Source organism: Hypanus sabinus, chromosome 17, assembly GCF_030144855.1.
Source record: "Hypanus sabinus isolate sHypSab1 chromosome 17, sHypSab1.hap1, whole genome shotgun sequence".
NCBI classification, from domain to species: Eukaryota; Metazoa; Chordata; class Chondrichthyes; order Myliobatiformes; family Dasyatidae; genus Hypanus; species Hypanus sabinus.
The window spans coordinates 35,796,160-35,821,935 of NC_082722.1; the positions used below are offsets into that span (position 1 = coordinate 35,796,160).

The window sequence follows — 25,776 nt, forward strand, 5'->3', positions numbered from 1 at the left end:
TTCGTATCCAATTTTCACCCAGCTCTCATTTTCCCGAAGTCTATTTGAGATTAAGCATTCCACTCTTTCTTGACTTCCTGATTGTCAGGTTAGTAGCTAGTTAATTATTACTAGCCTAGAACTCTTGATTAAATCTCTTTCCACCCTGCTTCCTTCAAGCACATCATTCCTTTCTCCCAATTACTCCTGTTCCTTTTTCTTCCTCCAAAGCCAATTATTCTTGTTCCCTTTTACATAAAACTTGGCTTTTGTTCACCATCCTTTTCAGTCACTCCCTTACTTTTAATATCAGTCTTTAAACTCACCATTTAAGGAATTTCTCCAATGTCCCAGGGACCCTGATGCTCTCACTGCAATGCAACAGCTCACATTTCTATTCTTTAGAGACACTAAATTGTGACAAACTTCTATAAATGTGTGGTGAAGAGAATATTGACTGGCTGCATTGCAGCCTGGATAGAAACACAAATGCTTTGAACGGAAAATCCTACACAAAGTGGTCGGTATGGCCCTGTCCATCACGGGTAAAGCCTCCTCATCCTTGAGCACATATATATGGAGCATTGTCACAGGAAAGCAGCATCCATCATCAGGGAGCCCCACCAACTAGGCCACGCTCTCTTCGCACTGCTGCCATCAGGAAAAAGGTACAGAAATCTCAGGACTCACACCTTCAAGTTCAGAACCAGTTATTACTCCTCAGCCACCAGGCTCCTGAACCAGAGGGAATAACTTCACCTAGATTCACTCACCCCATCACTGAACTGTTCCCACAGCCTATGGACTCATTTTCAAGGAATTTTCATCTCATGTTCTCAATATTTATTGCTTATTTATTTATTATTATTGCATTTTTTATATTTGCACAGTTTATTGTATCATTCTCTCCAGTGTTATTGTATCTTTGTAAAGTATTAGTGTGAAATCTGCACTGTGCTTAAATCATGGAGGTACAGGTAGTCCCCAGGTTACATATGAATTCCGTTCCTGAGTCCGTCTTTAAGTCGGATTTGTATGTAAGTCGGAACAAGTACATCCGGTATTACTCAGCGTCAATTAGTCAAACATTATATAGTCAATTAGTCAAACATTATTATTAGTCACAGTATATAGTATATATTTTACCTTTCTATGCATATAAAACACTTAAGAAATGTATGTATTCCAATAATTAACCCATTGCATTGCTTAGTAATAATTTTAGCTTTCATTGGGGCAGGGCCTTTCACATGCTCCATTATTCTTACCTTATCCGTTATCCTTTAAAATTGTTCCGATCATTGACTGACTGTAGCCTAACGCTTTTCCAATGACCGATGGCTTTTCACCTCTTTCCAAATGTTTTATTATTTGTACTTTATTTTCAATCGCAATCGCTTCCCGTCAAAGAAACAGAAACACTGCAGGCGGCGGGTCCCGACCTGTGCCGGCTCCCGAGGTCCTCTGGGTCCTAAAGACCACAGCACTAAATTCCCCGGGTCCTAAACTGCACCGCACTGAGACAGGTTAAATGGGACAAGTGGGGGCTGTGCTGGGGTTTGGGTATTTGATCCTCCACAATATTCCGCATGGGAATTTAAACTGGAGATGGCAGTGTTTTTTTTTTATGAGGTCAAGTTGCAAGCTCAACATCAACCTGGCATGGGAGCGGTCTGCCACTGCATTGAACCTCTGTTCTCCAGCCCAGCGTGTGCCACCAGCCGACCGGAACGGAGGGATGGGGGTCAGGGTGAATCTTACTAGGAAAAATTTAAGCCAAATACAAAGTTAAACACTCAACTCAGTGTCAACTGCAATGACTAAAAATGGCAGACGGCGTCGCGATCCGACTTAAAATGGCGGACAGCGTTCTCCTTCCTCGGCTCATAAGTACGAGCTGTCCATAAGTCGGACGTTCGTAACTCGGGGACTACCTGTATTTTAAAAACACTAAAAAGGACAAAGACTTGAAATACAGATATGCATGAAAGAGATAAATATGCAAATATGATTCAAGTTTATGACTCTAAAGATTGTATTTGAAGTGGGTCCCTCCACCCAACTCACCCATGTTAACCACGGTGCCCAGCAAGCTAAACCTATTTGCGTGCATTTGCCCCATATACCTCTAAACCCCTCCCATCCATGTAATTTTGGAACAGAAAATTTACTGCGGTTGCCAAGAAGTTATCTCTCCCAAGCTGGTGAATGCAATTAAGAAGACCACAAATAGCATGAAGGGAATTTATCACTGACGAAGACAGGCCTTGCTACTACTGAACATATAGAGACATCATCATGCTTTTTTGCTATATTTGCCAGCAGAATGAATAATCATGCACAAAATCTTTAGTTCATGGAATGGTAGGTAAAATTAAATGGTTAGAAATAAAACCAAAAATGTGAAAAGGCACAAGCTCAAAACATAGACCAAGCTCCAAACTGGCTGTTTTATTTTTATTAATTGGTTTTAAGATCACCAATACTTGACTAGAAGTTCTTATGCCCCCTGAACACCGTACTAGAATGGTGTGGATATGGTTGGGATAAATAGCTGTCACTGCCAACTGTTGCACTACCTCCCACCACACGCCCATTTCAAAATGTGCTGTGTGAATTTCCTCTCTCAAGACCAGGCAATGCATTGGAGGGTACTGATTCCTCTGTATAAATAGTGAGGTTGAGGGATTGGGGAGACCAGAGGGAAGATGATCAGGATATTTTGTACAATATGTTTGACTTTACACCAGGCTTGCTGAATGTTTCACATAAAAGATCAAGATTTCACGACAGTAAAGACATTCTTAACAGAGTGCAATATGTCTGAACACCTTTCAATGGCACGAGTGAGAAATTCCTTCTCAAGGGCACTCATGCATAAATTAGTTAAAGCCTGCAACTGAATGCCCTACAGAGAACCTCCTAAGACAGTACCAACTTAATACCAAGAATCCAGCTCAGATGGGTCCCATGCAAGCAACTTACAGAACCAGCTTTCCCTCATATCTTTTCCTCAAGTTTATGACTCCTACCAGACTCTTCTCCCCACATTCACTGGGCCTGAGCACTCTACACGCCAACCTCTTGAACTGACTCTTATGCGAATGGTCGTTGCACTTCCCGATTATTACAGGACACCTTTTATAAACTACAGATTCTCACGGTTATCTTGACTATACAGTGCCAATATCCCTATATTTTGCTGCATTCATTTTACCCTCTACCTTCACAAGCCTTCCAGGGCCTGCTGCAGTGAAGTATTCCCACAGCATGATGCAGCCACCATCACGCTTCATGGTAGGGATGGTGTGTTTTTGTTGAAGTGCAGTGTTTGGCTTACATAGTGTTTAGTTTGATGGTCAGAAAGCTCAATTGTGGTTTCATCAGACCATAGAACCTTCTTCCAACTAACTTCAGAGTATCCCAGATGCCTTCTGGCAAACTCTATCCAAAATTTCATGTGAGATTTTTCCAACAGTGGTTTTCCCTTTGCCACTCTTCCATAAAGCTGCGACTGCTGAAGCACCCTGGCAACAGATGGTGTATGCAGTCTCTCCCATCTCAGCCACTGAAACTTGTAACTCCTCCCGAGCTGTCATAGGTTTTTTGCTGGCCTTTGTCACCTAGTTTTTGAGGAAAGCCGGCTGTAGGCAGATTTAGAGCTGTGCCATTTCTTGATGATTGACTTAACTGTATACCAAGGGATATTCTCTGACTTTTCAAGGAGTTGCTTGGAGTGTTCTTTTGTCTTCATGGTGTAGTTTTTGCCAGGACACCGACTCACCAGCAGTTGGACCTTCCAGATATACGTGTACTTTTACTACAATCAATTGAAACACCTTGAATACACACAGTGATTTCCCTTTAACTAATTATGTGACTTCTAAAATCGATTTGTTGCACTAGTAATGATTTGGTGTGTCATATTAATACTTTCAATCAATTATTTTGTCTTTTATATTTGTAATTAATTTAGATCACTTTGTAGAGATCTGTTTTCACTTTGACACAAGTCTTTTACTGTTGATCAGTGTCAAAAAATGCCAAATTAAGTCCACTGTGATTCAATGCTGTAAACAATAAAAGATGAAAACTTTCGGGGGGGGGGGGGGGGGGACAGGGACGAATACTTTTTATTGGCACTTTAACTCTTCCCATCCCATCTCCTGTAAAAGTACTATTCACCTTTCTCAATTACTTCGCCTCCGCTGCATCTGTTCCCAGGATGCGATCTTCCTTTTCAGGACATCAGAGACGCCTTCTTCAAATAACAGGGTTTCCATTCCTCCACTATTGATGCTGCCCTGACCCGCATCTCCTCCATTTCATGAATATCTTCCCACTGCATTAAAAGTAATGAGTTCCTCTTGTCCTTAGCTACCACTCCATCAGCCTCCGCATCCAACATATTATCCTCTGCAACTTCCACCAACTCCAAAGGGCTCCTACCACTAAACATAACTTTACTCCTCCCCCAAGTTTCTGCCGGGATCGCTCCCTCCATGACTCTCTTGTCCATTCATTCCTCCCCATTAATCTCCTACTGGCACATTCACCTCCTCCCTCACCTCCAGTCAGGGCCCCAAACAGTCCTTCCAGGTGAGGCAACACTTCAACTGCAAATCTGCTGGGGTCATCTCTTGTGTCCAGTGCTCCCAATGTGGCTTCCTCTGCACTGGTGAGATTGGGAGACTACTTCATTGAGCACCTCCGCTCCATCTGGCAAAAGTGGAACTTCCTGCTGGCTAAATTTTAATTCCGAATCTCATTCCCATTCTGACATGTCAGTCCAAGGCCTCCTCTTGTGCTAAGTTGAGGCCATCCTCAGGGTGGAAGAGCAACACTTTATATTCCATTCAGATACAGTAGCATCCAACCTGATGGCATGAATATTGATTTATCCTTCCAGTAATTTTTTTCCCCTTCCACTCCCCTCTTCTATTCCCCACTCTGGCCTTTTACCTCTTCTCACTTGCCTATTAATTTCCCTTTGATCCCTTCCTTCTTCCCTTTCTCCTATGTTCCATTCTCCTCTCCTATCAGATTCCTTCTTCTCCAGCTCTTTACCTTTCCCACCCACTTAGCTTCACGTATCACCTTCTAGTCAGCCTCCTTCCCCTCACCCACATTTTTATTCTAACATCTTCCCTCTTGCATTTCAGTCCTGAAGAAGGGTCTCAGCCTGAAATGTTGATGGTTTATTTATTTCCATAGATGCTGCCTGACATGCTGAGATCCTCCAGCATTTTGTGTGTGTTGCTCCGGATTTCCATCATTGGCACACCTTCTTGTGAGTACTGCAGTCCTCATCTTCCCCTACTCTAAGGTACAACATACAATCATGGCATGCTAAGTATTATACCCAGAGACAACTATTATCTGCACTTGACATCTTCCCTCATCAAACCCATCCACTCAGTCATCTGGTTCACAAACTTCCCCTCCTATTCCTAGGTTTCTCAAGCCCCATACACAGCCCCCAATCTTACCAAATTTCCTTCCCACAATCATCACGAAAGGAATGTGCGATAGGCTATGATCTCTGAATCTCACTTACTGCGACCATGTACATATTTTACCAGCTGGATATCTCTTTGGTATAGGAGTCTATTAGCACCTGCATTCAGACTTAGAACAATACATCAGAGAAACAGGCCGTTTAGCCCGTAATGAAGTGAGTAATCAAATGTCCAACTAAACCAAGCCTTCTGTCTGCATAATTTCCTTATTCTTCCAGTTCCTGCACACTCATGGTCCTACCTAAGAGCCTCTTGAATATTTCTATCATATTTGCCACTTCTGCCACCCCAGGTAGTACGTTCCAGGCACCCACAACACTCTGTGTAAAAAAATGATGCTCCACACATCTCCATTGAATGTACCCCCTCTCACCTTAAATGCCTGTTGTCTGGTAATTCTAATTTAAATTTACAGAACCAGCTCTCCCTCATACCTATAGAAATCCCCAGGAAACAGACACTGGCTGCCTACTCTTTTATATACCTTTCTTAATTTTTGTACTTCCATATCTGTACTTCAGGATTATTTTCATCCAATACTTTATTATTTATAATTGTTGAATGTTGTTTTTTGTAGCATGTTGCATCAACACTCCACAAGTAGATTACTAAAACATGTAAGTATATATATGGTAAAAGTAGATCCTTGATAAATATCCATCAGCTCTCCACTCAGTTTCACTCTTTCCAGAAAATCAACCTAAATTTGCCTAACCTCTCCTGCAATCTAATCCAGGCAGCATCCTGGTAAACCTCTGCGGCACAGACTCCAAAGTCCCCATATCAGTCCTACTGCATGCAATACTCCAGATGTGACCTAATCAAAGTTTTATAGCTGCAATATAACACCCCAGCTCCTAGATTAGATTCCTTGACTAATAAAGGCAAACCTGCTCTACATTATTTACCACTCTATCAACCTGTGTAGCCAAGTTCAGGGAACTACAAGTTGGACCCCAACATGCCTCTGCACATCAACACTGTAAAGGGTCACGTCAATAACAGTACCATCTCTTTTACACTTGATCTCCAAAAGTGCAATACTTCACATTTGGCTGGGTTAAATTCCATCTGCCATTTCTTCACCCATATCCACAACTAACACTTAACAACACATTTTTTCAAAAGTATTGCTGCCTCTTTTGTTTTTGTTTATGATAGGCTGCTTGAAGCTGAACACAAATAAAATTTTACAGTACTTGTATCAGGTAGGGATTTGGAAAAGCAAGAAATTAACTTTTATAAATATAATGTGCTTAATTACATAACAGTGCTGACGCTTCGCAATGGTTCAACTAAGCTAAAAATGTTGTGTTGATGATTTTCATTTGCACTCCATATCTGAGGCTTCTCGCTTAAGTGTTCAACAATAAGCAGCCAGTATTGATGGATTCCAGTTGCCCTGATACCGCTTCTCCATGACTGGAATGTCCTGGTAAAGCCCTTCTCTATACTTGTCACTGACAGTACCAAGATTTCCATGGAAGAAGTCTAGATGGGAATGCAGAAAATTAATCTTTAGCAACATGTGGCACTTCATGGTTTTGTATGTTAAAGCATGTTGTCAACCAGCTGCACAGTTTGATGCTCTGCAGTTCCCAAGAAAATTTTCAACAATATCCTTGAATGCCTTCCATGTGATTTTCTCCAGTCCCACTAGAAGTGTTCTTTGAATTGCCTGTCATAGATGACCTGTTTGATTTGTGGGTCAACAAAAATACCTCCTTAATCCTGGCATCAGTTACTCAGGGAAACATCCGTCTTAAATATCAAAATCGTTCACGGAAATTTTTGTGCTTGATGATAGCAGGTTCTAACCTTGCAGTCTTGAACCCAGTAACTCTGCTTCTGCCTTCGACAAACCCAAATCTCTGGCCAGGTCATTTAACTCAGATTGAGTCATCAGATGAGAAGGGTTCAAAATCTATCTCAGTATCAGTGTCATTTTCCATTCCTGGCTCATGCATCCATGGCACCTTGGTTCGCTCTGTATCGGCATTGTAAGTGGAGCATACCATAACATAAACCACAACACCTTTCCAATGGTTCATATATTCCAAATTCACTGAAACTAGTTGTTTAAATGAATCTCAGAAAACAGAGACAAATAAGCACAGGCACTACAAGCAGCCAAAGAAATCCATTGTAATATGATAACACATAAGCTCGAGTTTAAAAAAAGTATTTGAAATTTTAAAAATGATCAAATCAAGAAAAACACCCTTTTTACATTTATACTACACTAACAGCAAAAAAAAGGGGGCTTCTGTCTTCAATATTCAAATATCTGAAGTTCCTGCACTATTTCAAGTCTCATGCCTGGATTTTAATTAGGTGTAAATAAGCACATTATAAATCAGCACCAATAATGGTAGTTATAACTTACAGGATTAATTATTAAAATAAAGCCACAATCAAATTGTTATTTGTGGCATCCTGCTCCAACTGGAATGTGCAACTTCTGTTAGCTATCACTCTGTCCCAGTGACACTACACAATGTTAAAGCTGTACAATCCAAAAATAAAAAAAAATTCAAAAATACCAGCACTGACTACTGCAAGCATGAAAAGCTGATCACATTATATGGTCTAACAACAGAAACCACACCATTAATTCAGTAAGTTAGATGTTACGATCAATTTTAAAAGATTGGAGTGAACGGAGCAAGCAACATGATATGACTTCGTCCTTCTGTGGTGATAGTCTTTATTGAGAAATGCAAAATTGTAGCATGGACATACACCATGATTCTATGCCATTTCTTCAAAGCGATAAAAGCAGCAACAACAAATATGTCATAACTATGTTGAAAATTTCCAGAAAATTCAGGCCCAATAATGTTGATCCACTGTAACATTTTCCAGTGAAAGATGAATAACCTGAGCAAAACCCCTTTTTATCATCTTAAAATTTGCGACTGAATACCATTAACAAGTTTTTTTGGGTTATTAATTATCTACTTGCAGAAGTTGCCAATGGGTTCCCTTACAAGGTCAGTTTCTAGATAATCCTGTTCACCAAGAAAGCCAATATTACACTAGCAAATGTAATCAAAACAGTGATTTTGAATGTCCAGATTTAAATTTAAGGAATCACTGAAGGTAACTGCAACCTTCATCTGAGAACAAATTATTACACATCTCTACAACCTCCATCAATGAAGAGCTTTAGTGTTTAAATAATTGCAAAGTTTTTAAGCTTTCAACAATGTGTTTGATTTGGTTGTCAAGGTCATTGCTGACTATATTACAATATTTTTTAGTGGAATTCAGTTAGCTGTTCAAAACCTTACCATGTGTGGAATAATTCACTTTATAGTCAATAGCACACCAGTCTGAAACAGTTCATTAACTTTTCAAATTAGCTCTATTATACTTTCAAAATAAATGATTTACTTGCTGGATAAGAATAAAGGCCTAGAAATTAGTTTGCACAATCCAGAGGGGGGAATCAAAATCAGTGTTGCCCTTTTATCCAGAATAAAGAAGTTTTGCAGTAGTTGTTGAGGATTTCATTTGGGTGGAAGAAAACTGGGCATAAGCATTTGTGCATATTGCAGGCTTCCCCAAAATTCATGTATTCAGAGGTTGCATTCACGTCCCATAGGTACCTCCGCAGAACTTCCTGCCAGTAGCTCTACACAAAGAGCATGATTGCCAGGAGCACTCTTCTTCACCAGCCAGTGCAGATCCTGCATTTCTCATTCTTTCCTATCACTGCAGTATATATTCATTGGCAATAGTGTTACTTTTATCTTGATAGAATATAAACATCTTTTTATTTATCACCATCTCCTTGCAGAAATTGTGACAAAGATCACAGGCTGACCATGTTAAAAATCTGTAGCACATCAACAAGAAACTGCACTGAAACTGACCCTGCCAATTTCACCAAAGAGAAACCTGACAAGATGATTCTGGAAATTTCACAACAACTGATGTTCTCATTCTTTATGCAGCTATCACACACAACATTGGAATGTCACAGAGAGCTCTCTTAATAGCACAAGAAAAATGGTGTTAAACAATTTCACATTCCTAAGGTTATGAACTTATCAGAAGTATTTAAAGTGGAAAGAAAAATTATGAGTAGTTAAGCTGTAGTTCCAGAGTGCCATTAAAACTACTGTATGTTCACAGATAGATTGCAAAATACAAAGCCGACACTAGAATCCAGTCAACTAACTCAGTCACAGGACTGGGAAGGAAAATAAACCCTGGAAGCCATTGACACATGTTACAAAATTCATCTTCTTCCTTCCCAGTTTCTTTCCAGAGTTCAAGATGTTCAATAAAGAGATTGTTACTTAGTCTAATCATAATTGATTTCACAAAAATGTTGGTATATTTCAACTAAGAGCTGGCAGCAAATAATATTTGAAAAATTCCATGAACAGATGACATGCTAGCCCTTGAGGATGTAAGAAAGCCTGGGGAAAAATAAATGGGGAAGTGGAGGAAGAAAAGCTATCATTAAATCTGGATGTGAATAAAGGTGAAATTTTACATTATTTTAAAATCATACAAGAGAAGGCATGTTTTCAATATTAAGCTTAAGCAAGCTTCTTACTTAATTCTCTAACATCTCGCAAGGGGTTTTTGTTTTATATAGAACTATTTAATGAATCTTGATGCTGAATCAGTAGGTTTAAAAGGAGATGCTCAGAGATAACCAATGACTGACATATGTAGATTAGAGTTGTTATAAGGGTCCACGGCACTGCAAAGAGTAATCAAAAACTCTCCCTAACCAAAAGGTTCCCAAATCTTTTTGCCTCTTGTTTTCCTTCAGTCAAGTCTCAGTCTATTGACTAACTGATCAACAATGATAGCTATTAGTCCACAACTCCAGTATGTTGCATCATGCAATAATATACTGTATATAGGATAATAGAAGATAAATGAAATAGATTTGGGAATCATCAGAAAAGAGGCCAATGCTAAAACCATTATCTTTTAAATTTTTAACTAACTAGTTGTATGCATAAAAATTCAAGTTTTAAAACAACAATCTTTTATTTCTAAAACTTCTAAAACTTATTCCCTTTCTCTTCAAGAGAACAGGAGAAAATAATTTAACACTTAACTGCTACAGTTTAAGTTATTGGAGTCTTGAGGTGTATGTTTTCACAGCTGTACTGCAATGCCCAGCACTGAGCTTTATTATAATTTACACATGCTTATTATGAAGATTTGGCAACTGTCCAAAAATCTTCAGAAAAATTGAAAGTGAATAACTGAATAACTATCATGTTTATTTAATTTGCAGTTAATATCAGCAGGAATTCTATGATTAGAAGTCTTTCATTTCTTCAATCTCCACCCCCCCCCCCCCACAAGTAGTGCTTGGCTAATGATTTTAAAAGATGTTACTACCTGACTTATTCTCAGATGCATAAATAAGAAAATATGTTGGCTTTGTTTTTAAACTAATTCTCCTTGTGCTGTGGGTTTTCCTTTTTGCCTGCTTCAACTCAAACAAGATTTAATTGAAAATGCAAAACACACTTAAAGCCGAGGTAAAGAATTTACTCAAAGTCAACTTAAGAAATCCTCACTATGTAATTGAAGTTGCAAAAATCTAACATATTACATAGTGATATTGGTGCTTTGCAAGCCCCAACATGCAGGTTATATACAAAAGATTATTGCTTTTCCAGTGCAAACCTCTTTGATTTGTGAATGTTCACATCTAAATGGGCTTTTGGTTTTTCAAAAAATAATTCCAGTCTAAGCACAATCATTTCCTTAATATCCCCAAAAATGCGGTAAATCCTTTCAAAGGTATTTCAATCACCAACTCCGTAAAAACGAGCAGTTATAAAATGTGTTACAAATAGTTGAGGTACATATTGTATATTTTCTGCAAACTTGAAAATAAATTTTCTTACCTCAGCAATCATGAACTGTCATGAATTGACTGCAGCCCCTGTAGGATATTAAATGCAATGAACTTGGCTTATGGCTCCAACTTCTCTTACAAACCAGATCTTGAAAAACTTTAGCGATTCAACAGTAAAGCGGAAAAAGTTAAAAGAGTAGCTCAGCCTTTCACTGAAGCCTATGACTGGTTGAACTCTGAGGAGGAAGCAAGCAAGCTTGCACAGGTCGATACAAATCTCTGTAGATACAATTAACCATCGCTGAGGAGTCCATCCAAGTTCCAACATGACCAAATACTGCCTGTGCTTCGAGAGTCCCAGCTGGAGTCTGCTTAAACTGAAGCAAAGTATCTGGCAAATGGTACTGATTGTGCAATTAAGTCTTCGGCTGCAATTTCAGCCAAAAGTTGGCTCCTCAAATCCAAAGTCAATAAGAGTGTGATATTCTAAACCCTGTAGCCATGTTGTTGGGATGGCAATTAATTTTTTTTTAAAGGAATTCACTACAAACTGATAATCCTTGCTGAATGCTAAATAAACAGTTTTTAAATTTTAAAAACTTCACCTTTTTGGAACAATATTACAAACGGTATCAGAATCAGAATCACTGTTTAAACTAAGCAACTTTTAAAAACTGCAATCAAGATTTACTTTGGACATCAATAGCAGTTGTTCATTCAGCAAAGCAGCGAAGTGGAACAACTAGCTGCATTATAGAGTGCACAAAGCAACATGATTCTCCGTTCGCCTGTCCCATAGCAAAGATGTGAATGGTTGCCTCCATTCCAAACATTACTAAATGCATACAAAAGGAAATGACAAACTTCTCCATCAAGCCAAATTCATGATAACATATTTAATTTATATGTACCAACTATTACATATTTTTCTACCTCCACGCCCAGAACCCTGCAGTCTCCTGGGAAAGACAAATCAAAATGACTGAATGCTGAATTTTGTTGAGGCCAAGTTGAAACCTCACATATTGCGAGTTAGTTGTCCTCAAACTCTACTTAATAAGAAAGGTTTAGAACCACCTTCACTGAATAAATTTTCTATTTACTTTGAGCACTCAAACATCAGAATTAGGAATATGTTGTGAAATTTGTTAACTTTGCAGCAGCAGTACAATGCAATACATGATAAATATAGAAGAAAATTGAATTACAGTAACTATATATGTATATTATACTGTTCATAGGTTCAATATCCATTTAGAAATCAGATGGCAGAGAGGAAGAAGATGTTCCTGATTCGCTGAGTGTGCTTCAGGCTTCTGTACCTCCCTTCCTGATGGTAATAATGAGAACAAGCCATGGTCTGGGTGGTGGGGCTCCTTAATGAGGCACCACTCCTTGATGATGTCTTGGATACTACAGAGCCTAGTACCCACGGTGAAGTTGAATAATTTTACAACTGTCTGCAACTTACTTTGATCTTGTGCAGTTGCCCCCCCCCCACCACATACGAGACAGTGATCAGCCAGTCAAATGCCATGACAAACCAAATCTCCTAAAGCTCCTAAAGAAATATAGTTACTCTCTTGCTTTCTTTATAGCTGCACTAATATGTTGTGACCAGGTTAGGTCCTCAATTGAACTTGAAATTGTTCACTCTCTCCACTTCTTATCTCTCTATGAGGATTGACTTGCATCCCCCCATCTTACCCTTTCTGAAGTCCACAAATCAGCTCATTGGTCTTACTAATGTTGAGTGCAAGGTTGTTGCTATGACACCACGCAACTAACGTGCATCTTGCCCCTGTACACCCTCTTGTCACCATCTGAGATTCTATCAACAATCGTTATATCATCAGCAAACTTATAGATGCTGTTTGAGCAATGCCTAGCCACACAGTCATGTGTGTTGACAGAGTAGAGTAGTGGGTCAAGCATAGATTCCTGTGGTGCGCCAGTGTTGATTGTCAACAAACTGAAGATGTTATTCCCAATCCACACATTTGTGGGTAGGAAGTCAAGAATCCAGTTGCAGAGGACTAGGTTCTGTAGCTTTTCAATCAGGACTATAGGAATGATAGAGTTTAATGCTGAGCTATAATTAATAAGCAGCATCGTGACATAGGTATTTGTATTGTCCAGGTGGTCCAAGGCCACATGGAGAGCCATTGAGATCGCATCTGCCGTAAACCTATTGTTGCAATAGGCAAATTGCAGTGGGTCCAGGTCCTTACTCTAGTTATAACCAACCCTCAAAGCATTTCATTACTATAAATGTGAGTGCTATTGGACAATAGTCATTAAGGCAGCTCATGCTTCTCTTCTTGGGCACGGGTATAACTGTTACACTTTTGAAGCAGGTGGGAACTTCCAACTGTAGCAAGAAGGCATTGAAAATGTCCTTGAACCTGTGAATGGTCTTTAAAATGCTTTAAACTGGACGGCTGAAAGAAAAGTTTTGGTTAGATAATTTCACCTATCATCTGGGCTACTGCAGCAGAATACAAAGAAATTTGGCCTGAAGGAGGAAGTTGGGCAAAGAGGCAGGTTCCTTCAGTGTATTTAAAGACAGGCAGAAAGGTAATATGGCATAAGGGTTACGAAAGAAGAGTAAAGGACAAGGACAATAAGATCAAATGACCCATTTAATAAGGAGCAGCAGAGAGTAAACAATCAACTAAGAACTGATGGAATGAAAGATATGGACAGGAATGCAAGGTTGGGGAGAATTACTCAGTAGGCTGAAGTAGATCATGGATAGCACAGAAATCTCCACCAGGAAACAATTTAGGAATCTAATGGTATTGTAACTTTATAGAAGGGACCAAGTTACCTCACCCTTTCATGGAATTATATTACTTCAGGTTAGAGTTGTAAGAGAGTACACAAAAGTAATTAGTTCCTATTTTAATTTTATACTGACTTTATAAATTTCTGTTCCTACCTACCTATACCATCTATCAAAATGACTCTTTAATTATGCTCTCTCATCTGTTATAATGGGATTTCCTCCTTCACTTAATATGATTTTGTCATCATTGACAAGACTGGAATTGATTGTCCAAACCTCATGGCTCTTGAGAGGGAGCTAACAAAACATCTGCCAGAAAAGCTGCAGTATTTTTGATAAAGGTAATCCTACAGCATTGTGGGTTAGAGAACGCCAAGATGTGAGAAATAATAATAATCATAATAATAATAATAATAATAATATATAATAAAAGACCAAGAAATTCAAGGTAGCCTAATTCTGCTCCTATTTCTTATGGTCTTATGATAAATACAGAAAATGCCAAGAAAAACCACAAACATTACAGGATCCTGCAGCAGTTTAACTCAATCTGATAACTTACACAGGCACAATCCAGTGGCAAGTATCATTCACCAAAATCTTGCTTTAAACTACAAACTCACTAACGAAATCATATCTTACAAGCCTGATACAAAAAATACAAAAAATTTACAAAAGATCCAAGCCTGAAACATTTTTAGAGTCAGAATCACACAAATCAGATGACAACCAATTTATTACAGATAAGACCATCTATAATGACTGTCCAGATACAATAATACAGGATAAACAAACAAGAACAACTTACTTAATAGATATAGCCATTACTTATATGCATTACTTATAGAAATCAACAAGTGAAAAACACCAGAAATATGCTGAATTAAAAAGAGGAAATTGAAAGTCTTTGGAACATGAACAGGGTATACATTGTCCTGATTGTAAAGACACTACACAATAGCATTAAACAATTAGGGCTACACAGCAATATCTATGCAAATCTCCAGAAAGCCACCGTACTAAATACCACTAGAATCGTCTGAACACAAACAAGAGAAAATCTGCAGATACTGGAAATCCAAGTAACACATAAAATGCTGAAAGAACTCAGCAGGCCAGGCAGCATCTATGGAGAAGAGTACAGTCGATGTTTCTGGCTGAGACCCTTCAGCTTGGAATACTCCGAAAGTTCCTAGCAATTGAGAAATGAGTATGCTCGGCTATGCCCGCACCTCAAGCTTTAACAGCTTGACCTGAGAAAAAAGATTTTAAATTTTTATAATAATTTATTTATAGATCACTTTTCATACAAATGATTAGTTCAAAGTGTTTTACAATGGTGTGAAGTGCAAACATGAAAATAAAAGACAGAATGATCTTAGTTAAAAGCAAAGTTAAATACATAGGCTTTGAGCTGGTTTTTAAAAGTATCAACTGAGTCTGCAGCTCTTACAGTTTCAGTTATTGAGTTCCACAGTTTAGGAACATAGTTCAAAAAAGATGACCTGACAAATATCTTTTAAGGGAGATTGTTTAAATTTAAGAGACTAGCGGAAGACCCAAGAGCTTGAGCAAACAAGAGATTCTCTAATGTATACTGGTCCCAGACTAATGAGAGTTTTAAAAACAAGTAAGATAACTTTAAAAGCAATTCTAAAAAGATACAGGAAGCTAATGTAGAATAGTTAGAATGAGAGAAATATGCTCCTTTATCCTGGTTTTAGCTAAAAGTCTAGCAGCTGCGTTCTGTATGAGTTGAAGTTGTCAATAGATGGCTTTGGAAGGACACTGCAATAATCTAGTCCAGTCAATATAAAGGTGTGAATTAGCTTTTCAGCATCATTACATGACAGAAACAAATATACCTATGCAATACCTCTTAAGTATACAAATGCTGCTGGGCTCATTGTTTTATGTGGGATTTAAAATTCATATCTGAATCAAGGATAACTAGTTACTTATGATTTTACAAGTAAGAGTCAAGCTCCCAACTTTGTCCAGAAGTTTATCTCTTTTGGCTTTGGGAGCAAATTAAAAGTACTACAGTTTAAACTTCATTTAGTTTTAGGAAATTATTGCTCATCCATTTGTTTATTGCAGCCTCATCAGAAGTCAAAGACAGGGTGTTATCATCGTCAGGCTCCAACAAGATATACAATTGTGCACCAACAGCATAACTGTGGAAATCAAGTTTATTCTCTCTAATGATGTCTCCCTCATTTATAAAAAGAGTAGGAGACCAAGACAGCTTCCCTGAGCAACACCAAAAGGTACATTATATCTCTTAGAAAAATATTCTCCAAGACTGACATAAAAACTCTCTCTTTTATATCAGAAAAACCAATTATTCGTGCTACCAAAGAAGCCAACCCAGTTCTCGGGGCAATCTAGGCGAATGTTGCAGTCAATTGTGGCAAAGGCAGCACTCAGATCTAGGAGAATTAGAGGTGAGACCCTGTTGTCATCAGTGCTGAGCCCAAGGTTGTTGACAATTTTGGTAAAGGCAGTTTCTGTGCTGTGATTTGCTCAGAAATCTAGCTGAAACTTTTCTAGAATATTGTTCCCATTCAGAAAGCTGTTGAGTTGGCTGAAAATGACTTACTTGAGTAACTCGCCCAAGAAGAGAAGATTTAATATAGGACTGTAGTAAGGTAGTACCTCACTATGAATGTTTGGCTTTTTTAAGTAGGGATTTGATAGCCACAATGTTGAAGAATTCTGGAGAAACTCCTGTTTCAAGCAATGTGTTAATGTTTTTTCTAACAGAATTAAAAAGAGTCCTTAAAATGTTTGGTAGGGACAGGGTCGAGACAGTAAGTAGACACTTTACTCTTTGTTATAATCTTATTGGATTCTGAATTGGAAATACTTGTAAATTTTGTCATGATTGTCACCTTTATACAAGGCTGGTAATAGAGTTTACAGGTATCTGTAACTACACTCCCCTTAATGGAAGTCACTTTGTTATTAAAAAATATTGTGAATTCATCACATTCTGTGGCAGATGCTTGACTGAGGACATTATAGGTTGGGGCAGGGTCAACAGTTGGTTTATAAATGAGAACAACATTCTTGAATGACCACTACTCTCTGTAACATCTTGGAAAGGTGGACTCTTTTTGCAGAATGCATAGCAGCGTTAAGGGAGGCTAGGCCTTCCTTAAAAATATTATGGTGGACTTCTAGCCCAACTTTCCTCCGTTTTCTCTCAGCTACTCTGCATGATATGTAGCTCGCGTACAGTATTGTTTAACCATGGTGAGGTTTTACTGTGATTTCTTTTTAACCCTTAGTGGCCACAGTGTTTAATACATAAATTGGTCAACTTATCGTGAAAGAATCACTTACTGAGCAGTTTAGGTCTCATGGGTCAGATAAACTAGCCAGCTCAAAGAATTTAAGTTGTGTTGCAACATCGAGAGACCATTTTTAAAGTAATTTCTTTTGTAGACTCGATTACAGGAAGAAGGGCATCAAAAAGTACACAAACATGATCAGGGATAGTGGTATCAGACAGAGAAACATTAATAAATCAGAATCAGTTTTAATGCCATTGACATATGCTGTGAATTATGTTGTTTTGTCTCAGCAGTACATTGTAATACATAATATTTTTTTAAAACTATAAATTACAAAATATATAAAATATGCTAGATGAGTAGTGTAAAATAAGAGAGAAAAATAGTGAGGTAGAGTACAAAGATCATTGTCCTTTCAGAATCTGATGGCGTAAGAGAAGAAAATAACTGTTGATGTGTATCTTCAGGCTCCTATATCTCCTCTTTGATGGAAGCAATGAGAAGGGGGCATGTCCTGCTTGATGGGAGTCCTTAATGACAGGTGTTACCTTTTTCATGCATCTCCCTTTGAGGATATCCTTGATGCTGGGGATGCTACTGCCCATGATGGAGCTCACCGAGTTTGCGATTTTCTGCAACTTTTTCCAATGCTGTGCAGTGGCCCCTCCATACCAGAAGGTGATGTAAGTAATTACAATGCTCTCCAAGGTATATATGTAGAAATTTGTGAGAGTCTTTGCTGACATACCAAATCTCCTCAAACTCCTAATCAAATATCGCCGCTGCCATGCCTTCTTTGTAATTGCATCAATATGCTGCACCCGGGACAGTCAGTCATAGAAAAACACAGCAGAAACAGATCACTTGGCCCAATAAGTCTGTGCTGAATCATTTAAGCTGCCTATTCCCATCAAAAGATCTTCAGAAATGTTGATACCCAAGAACATGAAATTGCTCACCCTTTCCACTGCTGATCCCTTCATGTGGACTAGTGCATATCTCCCTCAACTTCCACTTCCTGAAATCCACAATCAATTCCTTGTTCTTCCTGACGTTGAGTGCAACTTTGGTGTTTGGACACTACTCAACTAGCTGATCTATCTCACTCCTGCATGCTTTCTTGTCACCATCTAAAATTCTGCAACAGTAGTTGTGCTGTCGGCAAATTCGTAGTTGGCATTTGAGCTGTGCCTAGCCTCACAGTCGTGGGTGTAGAGGGAGAGTAGAACAGTGGGCTAAGCACACATACTTGAGGTGCACCAGTGTTGATTATCAGCAAGGAGGAGATGTATTTCCAATCTGCACTGACTGGGGTCCAGTTGCAGAAGAAGATACAAAGGCCCAAGTTTTGAAGCTTGTTGATTAGTATTGAAGATATGATGGTGTTGAATGCTGAGCTGTAATCAATAAACAACAACCTGGTAATATTTCTATTGTCCAGGTGATCCAAGGCTGAGTGAAAAGCCAGGGAAATTGCATCCACTGTAGACCTATTGTGTCGATAGATAAATTGTCACTACTAGGTCGAGTGTATTTCCAAGTGGACAGTGTGCTCAGTGACATGCTGGGTAAGATCAAGTTCATGGATTCAGCTGCCATGGAGTTCACATTTGAGAGATTATTAATATGAACACTGAAATCACCAATGATGACAATCCTATCATAGTTCAATATAATAGAGGATAACAATTCTGAGAATGCCAAAAGAAAGCAGAAGGTAAATATTAGCACAGAGGTCAAAATCCATGCCACAAATTTTAAACATATGACTTTCAAAACTTGAAAAATTGTGGACAGACATATTTCACCTAAAATGCTTTTTGATGCACTAAGATGCTCGACTTGAAGGGGAACAATCAGGAGGTGGTTTGCATCGCATCAATTGTTTGATGGTAGGATTCATGGGTTTGGAAATGTTAAAATAACTGTAGTTTGTTTAGTGCATGATGAGCACTGTAACCATGGTGTATCTGTGGTTGGGGGTGGGGAGAAATGGTTATTTAAAGTGGCAAATTTTTCATGAATGGCATCAAGCTTTTTGAATATTATTAGAGTTATACCAATTCACCTAAATGGAGAGTATTCCATCATGGTCCTGATCCATACCTTATTGCTGACCAGCAGATGAGGCTTTCTGCCTTGTCACAACCGGTCTCGTAACCACTGTTTGTGGACTGGTTCAGCCAATAGTCTGATCAATGGTGACATCCAAGATGTTGATGGCAAAAGTCTTGATGTCAATTATGCCAGTAAATATAGAGGGAAAGTTCTTGGACTCCCTCTTTTGGAGAGAGAAATAGCCTGCCACTATGAGAATAACACAAAAAATTAATATAGATAAGGTTTAAAATTTTAATGTCGGAGGAAGCTGAATTAAATCTAATCTAAACATCACCCTCATTTAGCATCAAAATACTTACTTCAGAATACATAAATATCAGCAAAATTATAGTTATGCAACCAAATATTCCCCCCCCCCCAGTAATATTTTTGTCAACTAGAAGTGCTTACATAGTCTGGAAATTCTGATTGTGCCAATTCAACAACAGCATTTTTTTTTGCAAATACATGAGAATTTTGAGGAAACCTTTGATTTTATTCATAATTCTTCAATGAATTTTATGGGGTCGATAAGGATCCATCTAAATTCTATCTTCCACACTGTGGATGAGGTACAGTATGTTCAGGATACAAGAGATTCTGCAGTGGCATAACAAAAAGGAAACACACTGTTGGTGCTTACAACAAAAATATTGGCATAAGTTAGGCTATGAGAGAGAAAGAGAGAGAGAGAGAGCACAATTACCTAGGATGATTAACAACAGAATCTATCAGTGCGTCAAATACCCTCAGGAGACCCAAAAATTGATATCAAGATGGAACCAAATGCAAATCTTCCCTTAACACCAATAACCCTGTCTAAAATGAATGAACAGCAGTAACGCTTTACCAATGAAGACCAAGGAACATTAATGATGTTCTACATCTTAGTGATTATCTGAAGACCACTGAAGTTAATCTAATGGCGTGAGGCTGAGAAGAGATGTACTGTGATGAAGAGACAGACAATAACAAAAACTCTAGCAAGAACTGTAATACCATCTCTGGCTGCAAAGACTGCCTGAAGCAATATATCTGTCAGACTGGGAGGTACCCTTGCTAATTCCATTTTATTAGTTATTTTTCCTTTTTACTTGAAACTTACCCAAGCTGTGCAATGAAGCCTGGGTTTGGGTCAGATAGGGTCAACCATTTGAAAATAACATTTTTTTAAAAAGTGTGATTTAAATTCATTTCTTGGTGGCAAAGTGTTTCAGTATCGAAAATAGCAAGCAATGAGTACTGACAAGCCAGGATAGGACTAGTGATGCTGGGAACCTGCCATGCCCTGAGCAGACAGTTAAGAGAAGTGTCCCATGGGAGAGTGCTCCCCCTCCATCTGCACCAAAGATTCCCAAACTTCTGGAGGCTAAGACAAGCAATAGCTGTTCCTTTTCAAGTTTGTTTGTTCAACCCATGGTGACCACAGGCTACTCCATGAATCTAAGAAATTACAAGTACTATGGGCTCAGTTTAACAATGTCCCAATTAGATTAGATATTCATTGTGTCTATCATGACCAGTCCACAAAGAGGGCAGATGAATTAATGAGGCTAGTATTTCATTGTCTTTTTTCTCTTTACCTGTCCTTAGAATGGTCCTCTGCGACTGGAAATTCATTTAATCTGCAATACCATTTCCTATTTCTGTGCAAAAAGATATCATTGACTGGTATCAAACTGAAAAGTACAATTTATCCTTTAACAACTAATGATTGTGTTAACATCTGATTAAAATAATGTTTTTTCAAAGGGGTAACATTAATACAGAGGAATCAGAACTGAAAAGGGGAAAAATAACTAGAATGTTAAATATTTCTCAGGTCTGCCACAAAAAGCATGAAACACTTTAGCTCTTTGAAATTCTTTTTAAGTGGCTTTTTTGTTGCTGGTAATAGAGGTGTGAATAAGGCCTTCACATTGTCTGCATATTTATGAAATCACTACAGTCAGTGCAATAACAAAATAAATCCCAATGCAAGTTTTTATATATGCTTATACAAAACTGAATGTGCTTATATTGCTTCAGTATGAGGCAGAAATCTGTGAAACATTAATAGTACTTCTATCCAGGAACCATTAGGTTAAATATCAGTGGCTCAGTGTACCCAAACATTTCATTAATTGGCTGAGCAAGTAGACCATTTGATCTTCAAGGCAAGTGGCACAGTTCAGTGGAATAATATCCCAACATCAAAGTGTATAATCAAAAGTAGAAACATGCGATCGAGAAATAAATACTATCCGAGTACTAAATTGAGTTACAAGAGTCTATCTGTAGAAATCTACCTGAGGCCAACAAAAGAAAACTTCAATTATTGTGAAATGAAGTTTAATCTCCGTATCCTGTTCTGCCAGTTTTTATATATTTGAATAATGCTACACCACTTAATGTAAATATTAAATCATTTAGTCATATAGTTAGAGAATTGTATGTAAAGAGGGTTTCTTCTTTTTGTTAACTAGCAGGAATGCTAATTTACTGATAACGAGAATGGTATTCCTTTGTAAACCAAATGGGGATTAATGTTCTTTCTTCTGAGTCTGTAAGCTTTTGTTGACGGGCTTTTGGGGAGATCGGCGCGAGGGGGTCGAGAGAGAGGACGCAATGCTCTAAGCTGGGCGAGGATCGGACCCCAAAGGGGGGTCCGAGGCCGGGAGATTCTCCGAGGGGGGGGGGGAATGAAGCTAGATGTGCTTGGTTGACCACTCGGAGGGTCCTGAGCTGTTTGGAGAGTCGAGGAGTTCGGAGGGTCCCGAGCTGCGAGTCGAGGAGTTCGGAGGGGATCGAATGGTGGCCAGAAGACTTCAGTAATTGAGCTCCAACGGCTGTGCACGAAGTGGTTTGGACTTTGATAAGTTTGGCGCCTTTTCTTTAATTTTCTCTTCATATATACTGTATCGTTATTAATCACTTAGTTATAGTAACCTTTATAAATTGTACTTATTTAATCGCATATGGTGTACTGTCTGTTTTTGGGCGAGGCGGGGACATCACACAGCATCCACACCAGCTGATTACCCAGTTTGGCGGGGCCGAAGGCTGCTCCCCCTAGACAAGAACGAGCTGAGCGAGCCTGAGGCGACCCAGGGGGTTACATGTAGAGAATAGAAATAGGTCTTTTGGCTCACCACATTCACTCCAACCTTCATCTGCCCATATTAGGCCTGTATTTTTCTATGCCTTGCCTATTCAAGTGCCTATTCTAAATGGCTCCTACATGTAGTAATTGTATCTAAACCCACCACTTCCTCTGGCAGCATGAAGATATCAACTACCCTTTGAGAGGGAAATGGATCAACCATGATGAAATGACGGAGCAGACTCTATTAGCCAAATGGCCTAATTCTGCTCCTACATCTTACGGTTTTGTTCGAGAATTTAGTGATTCTTGAAAGATCATTAATGCCTCCACAATCACTTCAGCTACCTCTTTCAGAGCCCTGGGGTATAGTCCATCTGGTCCAAGTGGCTTACATACCTTCAGGCTTTTCAGCTTCCCAAATACCTTCCCCCTAGTAATAGCAATTGCACTCACTTCGACACTCCAACTTCCGGCATAATGCTAGTGTCTTCCACTGGGAAGACTGATAAAAAAATACTTATTCAGCTCATCCGCCATTTCTTTGTCCCCATTCCTACTTCTCCAACATCATTTTCCAGAAGTCCAATATCTTCTCTTGCCTCTCTTTTACTCTTTATAATCTAAAAAAACCTCTAGTAATCCTTTTTACATTTTTTGGCTAGTTTACCTTCACATTTCATCCTTTCCCACTGTATGGCATTTTTAGTTGCCTTCTGTTAGTTTTTAAGTTTCCCAATCCTCTAATTACCCACCAATTCTTATTTTATTATATGCCCCCTCTTTTGCTTTTCTGTTGGGCTTGACTTTCATTGTAAGCTTTGGCTACATCATCCTGCCTTCAGAATAGTACTTCTTCTTTGGGATGTATCTATCCTGTGCCTTCTGAATGCTCCCAAAAAAGTCCAGCCACTGCTGCTCAGCCATCATCCCTGCTAGCATCCCCTTCCAATCAACACTGACCAGCTCCTCTGTCATGCCTCTGTAAATCCCTTAATTCCACTGTAATACTGATGCATCTGACTTTAGATTCTCCCTCTGAAACTGCAGGGTCTATTCTATCACATTGTGATCACTGCTTCCTCAGGGTCCCTTTACCTTAAGCTCCCTAATCAAATCCAGTTCATTACACAACACCCAATCCAGAATACCTGATCCCCTAGTGGCTGCTCTAAAAATCCATCTTGTAGAAATTCTACAAATTCTTTCTCTTGAGATCCAGCATCTGATTTTCCCAATCGACCTGCATATTGAAGTCCCCATGATTATCATCACATTGCTCTTTTGACATGCCTTTTCTATCTCCCATTGTAATTTGTAGCCCATATTCTGGCTCTTGTTCGGCGGGTGGGGGCTGTTTTAACTCTCATCAGGGTCTTTTACTCTTGCAGTTTCTTAACTCTACCCACAAGATTTCTATTTCTTCCAATTCTATGTCGCCTTTCTAAGGATTTGATTTTGTTTATTTTAACCAACATAGCCATTCCACTCCCTCTGTCAACTTGCCTATCCTTTCAATACAATGTGCATCCTTGGATGTTAAGCTCCCAACTATAATCTTTCAGCCATGACTCAGTGAAGCCCATAACAGCATACCTCCTGATCTCTTAAATTCACTACACGATCATCTACTTTATTCCATATACTGCATGTATTCAAATATAACACCTTCAGTCATGTATCTGTTACCTTTTTTGGTTTTGTTCCTGCTTTACTCTGCAACTCATCCCACTGAGTATAATTTTGCCCTACCACCTGCCTATCCTTCCTGACAGTCTTACACACCGCCTCTGATTGGAAACCTATCCTCAGCCCTACCACTCCGTTTTCAATCACTCACCAATATAGTTTAAACCCTCCCGACAGCTCTAGCTAACCTGCCCACAAAGTTATTAGTCCCTCTCTAGTTCCGTTTTAAACCCTCCCTTTTATACAGGTCATAACTTCCCTAGAGAGATCCCAATGTCTTAGAAATCTGAAAACCCGTCCCCTGCACCAGTTTCTCAGTCATGCATTCATCTGCCAAATCATCCTATTCTTACCCTCAAAGGTACGTGGCACAGGCAGCAATCCAGAGATCACTACCCTGGAGGTCTTGCTTTTCAACTTCCTACAGGACTGAAGTGGTGGCAGCTGCAAGGTATCATCATAAATCAAGAGTATTATAACCGAAACTAACATTGCATTCTTTACCAAGGGAAACACAACTATGCTTCTCTGGGAACCTTGGAAAGATTATGACATTGATGGAACATTGAAAGCAGTGTTAAGATGACATATGACATTTTTATAACACCATTAAAATGTACCCAAACAACTTCTAATCCAAGCAATACAGACAATGTATCTAGCAACAACAATGCATCTTTAAAGAAAGCCACAGACGCCAATGAAGACCAGGAGCAATAATATAAACAAGAACAATAATAAAATCTAGAAGCACTATTGTTAATTCACTCAGCTACATCTAATCATATAGGTTATGTACACAAAATTTTATGTTGTCACTGAAGAATAAATGCAAGAAGAGCGGATCTGGATGACTTTACAATTATTCAAAGTAGTCACCAGAATTTCGCTATGTACCACCTGCCAAAAATTGAGAAATGCCAAAAGTTTAGAGATGCAGTGGATCAATGAGCACATCACAGCTTTGAATTTCAATAAAGATCCAGATGCAATTCCTGACACAAACTGAACGTGTCAGAGTATCTATTAATGGAGAATGTGATTATTTAAAATGACTATTTAAAATCTGCAGCCTTTAGATGACCATTTTAGCAATTGTATCGAACATTTAGATAATGAAATGAAAACACTTCAGACTGCTTACGTAAAAAGCATGAAATATTTAGCAATAAAGATAACAGCCATTTAATTAACGCAGTCAGCATAAACAAGAACATGTATGATTCCAGTTCTACAGGTTAAAGATCTCCTTTAACTGATAGCTTTCATCAAAATATTTATACAATAATAAAAAACAAATTCTACTAATAAACTATGGGCAGCTTACAAAATAAAACCATTCCATTTGAGGCAAAAAACTGTAATGAACTCAAATTATAGAGTGTGCTGCTACACACTGAATCACAAGGACAATAAATGGTCAAATTTACTAACACTCTAATTGCCTTAATTTACATAATCCACTCCCTTCACCTTCT

At 38.7% G+C, this 25,776-nt stretch overlaps 1 protein-coding gene and 1 long non-coding RNA gene across 9 annotated transcripts in view; one reads left to right on the forward strand and one right to left on the reverse strand.

Annotated features, from left to right (window-relative positions):
- LOC132406822 (uncharacterized) lies at positions 1-25,459 on the forward strand. The gene is made up of 3 exons (XR_009516255.1): positions 1-88; positions 5,194-5,269; positions 16,229-25,459. It is a non-coding gene; the product is annotated as an uncharacterized LOC132406822 (long non-coding RNA).
- Positions 1-25,776, reverse strand: part of rbl2 (retinoblastoma-like 2 (p130)) — a 121,432-nt gene that overhangs the window by 83,563 nt on the left and 12,093 nt on the right. Inside the window, exon 1 of one of the 8 annotated variants that reach the window (XM_059992838.1) lies at positions 11,390-11,988. The exons of the other annotated variants lie outside the window; for them this stretch is intronic. The gene's annotated coding sequence lies outside the window, so the exon portion shown is untranslated. Of the gene's footprint in view, positions 1-11,389; positions 11,989-25,776 lie in introns of those variants that run through there. 8 annotated transcript variants of the gene reach the window in all.